At 44.7% G+C, this 7,232-nt stretch overlaps 1 protein-coding gene across 1 annotated transcript in view; it reads left to right on the top strand.

The window, feature by feature from the left end:
• Epb41l3 (erythrocyte membrane protein band 4.1 like 3) overlaps nucleotides 1-7,232 on the top strand; it is a 138,527-nt gene that overhangs the window by 1,129 nt on the left and 130,166 nt on the right. The window lies entirely within an intron of this gene.

Below are 7,232 nucleotides of genomic sequence, written 5' to 3'. Positions count from 1 at the left end.
GCCGGGCCTGGGCTCTGCCGGGACCCCAGATTCCCGCCCGCCCGGGGCTGGCTCTCGGAGGAGCACCTCCTAAGCGCGCCCTACTTCTTCCCCTCACCCCGCCACCCCTGGCCAAGTTCGCGGCTTCTGCAATGCGGTGGGTGTGGTTAAGTAAAGTGTCTCTGGTCCTGTGCGGCGGTGGGAGCGATGATCTTGCCTTGTCTCCTTTCAGATTCTTGGATCTGAAGTTTTCTTGGGGTTCTCCCTGCCTTTGCAGGCCGAGGTTAAAGTTGGAAAGAAATGATAGCAGCCAAACAACTAGAACGATAAAAGGAACGCGTGGCCTCTATTGGGCCTGGAGGCCGGGCCTGGCTGTGCCTGCCGGGCTGCCATGACGCCTGCAAGTTGGGGTTCAGCATTTTCACATTAGTCCTGGGGAGCTGCGTTTGCACTGCTCAGCCTGGCCTTTGCTTCGGCCCAGGTTAGGGTCCCCCAGGCAGCCAGGTGCGCTGCAGTTCCCCTGGACAGCACTTGCATCCCCAGCGGAGGAACTGCTGAGCCAAGCGCTGGAAACATTGTTTTTAATTTGGGGCTGATTTTGTAAAGGCCCAAGGACGCAAGGGTGATAAAACACTTGTGTGTGGGAGCCAGAAACCTAGCTCAGTGGCAGCAGAGGAGCGCATCTAACTTGCTGAATGCCTTCAGCCAGAAGGTGGCTTCCACACTGGCTCAGCAAGATTGTTTTTTTTAAATGCATACTAATTTGGCTTCACGATGCTCCAAACTTTAGTCGTTATTGTAAGAGGAAATACATTCCTTTAGTTTGTTAATCTCTGAGGCATTTAGGAAGCAGCCTGGATCCTACATGCTGTCTCATTTGCATCAGGATCTTCTGGTTTAGAAAAGCAAAATAATTAGATGCACAAGTTACTGCATAAAGTTTGTCTAGCTGATATACCCAGGCAAGTAATTTTGCAAAACAGCCTTGTTTTGTGAATGGTTTACTGGAAACAAAAAGGACCCACTGTAATTGTAAACCACTTTAAGATGAAGGATGGAGGAGCTAGAGGTCAAAGGACAGGGTCTGGGGTTTATTTACATTGATTTTTAAGTTGTTCCTTGTGCATGAATGTGACTTAGGTTAAAAGCAGCTTTTGTCGGTTCTTGTATGGTGCTTGGACTTGGGCCAACTTCGTGTTAAAATGCAAGATGGGGGATTTTTGCAATTTCATATGTACATTTTTTAATTGTTTGGTCAGATGCATTGAGCACCAGCCATGTACTGAGAGACAACGTTGTCATCACTGTGTGCGTCTTTTCAGAATTTACCATTTTTTGGATGAAGCGTGGCAGGGACTTGCTGTATAACTATTTTCTCCAGTTGTAGAATGTGCGTTTGTCTTTGAAGTGTGTTCTTTAAAAAACATCTTAAACTGATGAATTTGAATTCATGTCCTCACCAGTAAACTAGAACTGCAGAGTAGACTGAAAAATAATACGATTCCTTTCTGTGGGAATTTGACTCTAACAAAGAGGTTTCTTCAGTCGCGTCTTCTGGTGTCTTCCCCAAGTAGCCTGTCACTGTTTACCTCGTGGAGTGTCAGATTTACCAGGGGTCACATTTAGCTCTAGGACCTCTTCATTTACAGAGCGCTCTAATGGTGCAATTGCAGCATCTCACTCTTCCACGGGGCTGGCTGGCTGGCTGCTCATTTGTTGGGAATTCATCAGACCCTCCTGGCTCCTGGAGTGCTGTGCTGTCATCTGATTTGCCCCGGCTGTACAGAATTGTGTGCTCAGAAGCAAGGACTTGGAGCAGTGCAGCCTTGCCCTGCCCGCGTTATGACATCACTATGGCTCAAGGGTGGGGCTGGCCACGCCAGACTGTCTGAGGCATCTGCCTGGCTCAACTTTGCCGATGCGAGAGTCACTGTCTCCCTTCTCAGGCTGAACTGTGCCACAGGTATTGTCTGGAGAACTGGAGAAGGGTGGGGTGGAAGCCTTCCTTGGGAGGAAGCATCTCCAGGATCAGGGAAGAAGATGTGTCTGGGGAAAAGAGCAGAGATCCCTGAGTATTTCTTTTACAGAGGGACGCAGTGTGATTTTTAAGGGGGCTATTTAAAAATTATTTAAAGAACTAGAGTAAGGAGTCAGTATTTTTGTTCATGCATTGAATCAATGTATTTCCTACTATTCTTTGCATTAAAATAGCATCCTTGATACATTTTTGGTTTAGAGTATTATGGCTGTCTATTACAAGTAGATAGTATCTTTAAAGATGCAGTTTATTTTCTGGGTGGGCAGTGAGTGTTCTCTGCTTTTAAGTGATGCAGGCACAATTGGTAACTGGAAAAAAGGTAAAGGCTGGAGATTTCACAAGTGTAAGAGATATCTGCAGTGATTTGGGGTCATTGATCTCCCTTTCCATGTTTGTTTTATTTGCTAATTGTTTTTCTAAATTAACATTTCAATCCACATTTCAAATTCTTGTGCAGAGATGATCAAAGATACATTTCACCCAAATTAGTGGGGAATAAATTATAGAAGGAAGACTAGATTTCTGAAACCGTAAAGTGCATTTGATGTTTGCTTCCTGAATTTAGTGTGGTGTGAGGGTAAAAACCAGGCACCACAGAGTAGCTGCAGATGGTTCCTTTTCTGTTTTGTGCCTCTTTGCTAAGGTGATTGCCCTTGTGTTGAGTGGATTATATATAAAGGAGTGCCGTACAGTGCTTATTGAACTGTGTGACTATTCCAAAGCACATTTCCAAAGAGGAATAAAAATGCTTCAAGTAGAAAAGTCGAAATTAGGTACCAGAACTGCAGATTGCTTGGTTGAAATGTCTTTGGTACTGCATTTTTAGAGCTTGAGATGATCGGTTAAATTGCACACTTTAGTAGTATAAGCTTCTATTAGCACCAAACCTCTAATTCCTTTGTAATTTGCAGTACAGGGAAAAAAAGCTGACAACTTAATTTTCAGATTGCTGACATTTTGATATACTGTTCTTCTGGTCCCTCCTTACAAACAAAAGGGGAGGGGTGTCTGTGTTAGACCTGGAGAACAGATGCAATGTTTAACCTGCCCGGCAATGTCTTTTCCTTCTAGTTATACTGGCTGAGCGCCTGATGTGGGGTAGGAACTTTTTTCTTTTGGGATTTCAAACCCAAACTAAGTAGAGTTCTAAACCCTTAAATCACTGAGTAAATATTTATAGAAGTGAATTAAAAAATGAGGCTGTTTGTGACTTTTAAAGAAGTTAAAGGCTTAAGGACTGCTGGTGTACACAAGAATGAGAAAACCAGGCTCACGTTCCTATTTTAATGGCAGGTCTCTCCCTCAGAAGCTTGCTTCTTTTCTGTCTGTAGCTCAAGTTACATAGGTTCTTGATGTTTTGCCATATCAGATATTCTGCAGGTATAAAGAGAGAAAAAAAGTGGTTCTTCTGTGGGGAGGGGCTCTGTAGCGGTGCCGCTTCCTCTCCTGCTCCTCTGATTGGCGTCTGGAAGGGCACCAGTGTGGCAGGAGGCTTGGAAGGGGGAGGGGGATCAGAGGGAGGGGCCAAGGCTGACGTGGATGAGTGCTGATCCACATCAGTGATACTGATCCTGGCATCAGCTGAACAGAGAAAATCTCCTCTGTTGCAATCTCCTTTTTTGGTCACTTTCATACATTCTCAAGTAATTAGTTTATATACTTTCATTAAGCCCTGTGTCACATTTCTAAAACTTCTTTCCCCCACACTTAACATCCCTGAATTTCGGGTCTGTTTTACAAGACAGTCAGCCATGCAGCAGAGAAAAGGCTGACAACCTAATTCATTGATTGTGCATATGCGTCAGAAATTGGAGATTGGACCTCGGCTGATTAGAGAAAGTCCCGGAGACGGCCCTCGGACAAAACGGAGGCTGACTCATTTCTGGTACTCCCACAGTGTGGAAGAGTTGGGTTCTGTTGAGGGATTTTGGGGGCGACTCGGCCACGTTGGTTTGTTTACATTTGCTTCACGTTTGCACTGAACGTCTAAGTAAGGCTGGAGTAGTGGTGGCACAGCTGTGGCACCTGCGCAGTAGGCACACACAGCTGCTCTGTCCTTCGAGCTGGGTCTTCCCAGCAACACCCGGCAGCTGGCACTGGATAACCACACACACCACTGTAGGCACTTTATGGCAAGTAAGTGGGTCTTGGGTTGCAGTTTGGGCACTTTGTCTCTAAAAGCTTCACTGTCACTGGTCTAGAGGTTCTTTAGGTGAGTGGAAAATTAAAATTCCAATTGTAGAAAATTGCACGAGTCACTGCTTCATTGGCGGAGTTCTGTGTACCGTGACATCATCTCGGACAGCCAGTGACGTCATGCCTTGTATGAATGTGATTCCTCACTTTTTGAGCCGTGGTAGCCAGCTTTCTGTCAGATAATGGACTTGCAGAGGAGAAATGTGCGTTCTGACTCGAGGTTTGGGAGGTTTCAGCTTTGACCCATTGTGCCTGGGCGTGGCGAGGTAGCGCATCATGCTTGGGGTACCCAGGGGAGCCACACTGCTCACGTGGGGACCATCAAGATGCAAGAGGGAGAAGCAGGGAGAGATGGGTGGGACCTCAATGTCCCCTCCAAGGCCACCCCCAATGATCCAAGTCTTCCAGTGAGGCACATCTCCTAAACGCTCACTGCATCCCAGTGTGTGGAAATCTCGCTTTCAACACTTGGGCCATTAAGGGTCATTTCAGATCCAACCTGTAACACTTTGTTGGGCAGTTTTTTTTAAGTACAACTTGCTAATATCGAGCGCTTATGTACATGGTCTGTTGTACGTGTGTATATTAGTAATTATGTTTCTTAGATGCATTGCTTTATAGGAAACATCTGTTTTTTGTTTTCCATCTTGACTTCTTCATTTTGACTGTTGGGAGACAGTTGGGTTTGGTGGGGATTAGTTATTGAGAGACGTTTCTGATAGAATATTCTAGAAGTCAGTTTGGTTTTGGTGGGGATTAGTTATTGAGAGACGTTTCTGATAGAATATTCTAGAAGTCAGTTTGGTTTTGGTGGGGATTAGTTATTGAGAGACGTTTCTGATAGAATATTCTAGAAGTCAGTTTGGTTTTGGTGGGGATTAGTTATTGAGAGACGTTTCTGATAGAATATTCTAGAAGTCAGTTTGGTTTTGGTGGGGATTAGTTATTGAGAGACGTTTCTGATAGAATATTCTAGAAGTCAGTTTGGTTTTGGTGGGGATTAGTTATTGAGAGACGTTTCTGATAGAATATTCTAGAAGTCAGTTTGGTTTTGGTGGGGATTAGTTATTGAGAGACGTTTCTGATAGAATATTCTAGAAGTCAGTTTGGTTTTGGTGGGGATTAGTTATTGAGAGACGTTTCTGATAGAATATTCTAGAAGTCAGTTTGGTTTTGGTGGGGATTAGTTATTGAGAGACGTTTCTGATAGAATATTCTAGAAGTCAGTTTGGTTTTGGTGGGGATTAGTTATTGAGAGACGTTTCTGATAGAATATTCTAGAAGTCAGTTTGGTTTTGGTGGGGATTAGTTATTGAGAGACGTTTCTGATAGAATATTCTAGAAGTCAGGTGACCTAAGACTAACTGGGCTGTGGGCTGTGTGCTAGGGAGTGGCACTTCCCTCATCAGTCCCTGAGGAGACTGCATCCTGGTCCAGGACAGTGTTCTGGATGTTCTGGACTCTGCTGCACAGCAGAGACGTGAGGAAGGTGATGGGGGCGGAGCCTGGGGTCCCAGCTACTGTTACAGGCAACCTGGCCTATATAGTAAATCCCAGGCTAGCCTGGAGAACAGCGCACGCCCCTGCTCTGAAAAAGAAGAAAGGGGCATGGTGGAGTATGGAAGAAGAGTATTTAGTGATAAATATAGGGTGAACTGGGAGGTTAGGAGTCAGGAGACAGATGGGCTTTTGTTAATAGACTAACCCCCTCAAAATTTCAGAAATTGAATGTAATAGTTTTTCCTCTCAGTGATTGATATTTTGGCAATTCTCTCTATGTATATATATTTTTGTGGCATATGTAGCTTGAAATTAAATACTAGTTTTGGACTGTTTGAGGTAGAAAATGAGACATTCAGAGGCTGAGATTCCCCTTCTTTTCATTTATTTTCCCAATTAAAATGTCCTTATTTCAGATATTTAAAATAATACACACTTTAGAATATATTTGTGCAACACTGTAAAACAAAAAGAAGAAATCTCACCCTCTGGAGATGGACACTTATTATTTCCGGCAGGAGCTTTCCAAAGCGTCCTCTCTGAAAGTGGGGTCTATTACAGTGGATATTGGTCAGACCTGGGTTGGGCTCCCCGCTCCCTGTTTAATAATGATACAGCAGTTCAGGTCTCTGCCCCTCCTAGAGTTCACGTCCTCCTTTACATAATGTCCATAATGCTTATTTCACTGAGCTTTCAAGATTAAATGACACAATTCATGCAGACACATACACAATACCCAGTATGCAAGGTGTGATCAAAATACATGGTGTGTGTTTAAATAAAAGTGTTTATTACCATCCATCACCCTCCCTGTGAACACACTGCTCCTCGCTGTCCTTCCGCCTTTCTGAAGCAGTTCTGGAGGTCCTCTTTTGTGATATCTTCAGCTGTGCTGTCTTGGCTGTTTCAGTGTTCCAGATGGACTCTAAAAGTTTACGTTTCATGGTCATTTTTGGCTCTGGGGACAAACCAGAAGTTGCATGGTGCCAGATGTGGTGAAAGGCGAATGAGGACACCGCGGCATGTTTTGATGAGCCTGTGTTTCTCTTGGATGGCAGCAGCATTCCCTGTATTTTTTGTCACACCTTGTAAAGACACTCACGAAAGAGGACATCTTGAACTGCTTTAGAAAATGGCGAGGATGGGGCAAGTATGATTGCAACGAGGGGGAAGTATTTTCAAGGGGATTAATGGCAGTGTGCTTTAAGGGATATATTATATATAGATATTTGTGTGTATATTCTGCAGGCTGATTCCATGACCGCTCTGCTGAGGGGACAGACACAGCGTCCAGACCCGGACTTGTCCGGAGGAAGCTGGATCTGGCCATTCTCTGGGAGCCCTGCCTCTCACCCACCTCCTCAACTCTCCAGGGCTCAGTGCCCGGGTCTGAGGACTCTAGGACAAGTGCGGAGATCTATTCCCGCATCATTATTTTTAATGGTAAATAAATATTTTCTCTGGCTCCTGCGCAGTGCCGGGAAGGGTCATTACCTTGATGGTGATGATGTGAAGCCCC

This window comes from Fukomys damarensis, unplaced genomic scaffold (assembly GCF_012274545.1).
Source record: "Fukomys damarensis isolate Sample0158 unplaced genomic scaffold, DMR_v1.0_HiC HiC_scaffold_30, whole genome shotgun sequence".
Taxonomy (NCBI): domain Eukaryota; kingdom Metazoa; phylum Chordata; class Mammalia; order Rodentia; family Bathyergidae; genus Fukomys; species Fukomys damarensis.
The sequence above is the reverse complement of the archived record's forward strand: the minus strand, read 5'-3'. Positions and strand labels throughout refer to the sequence as shown.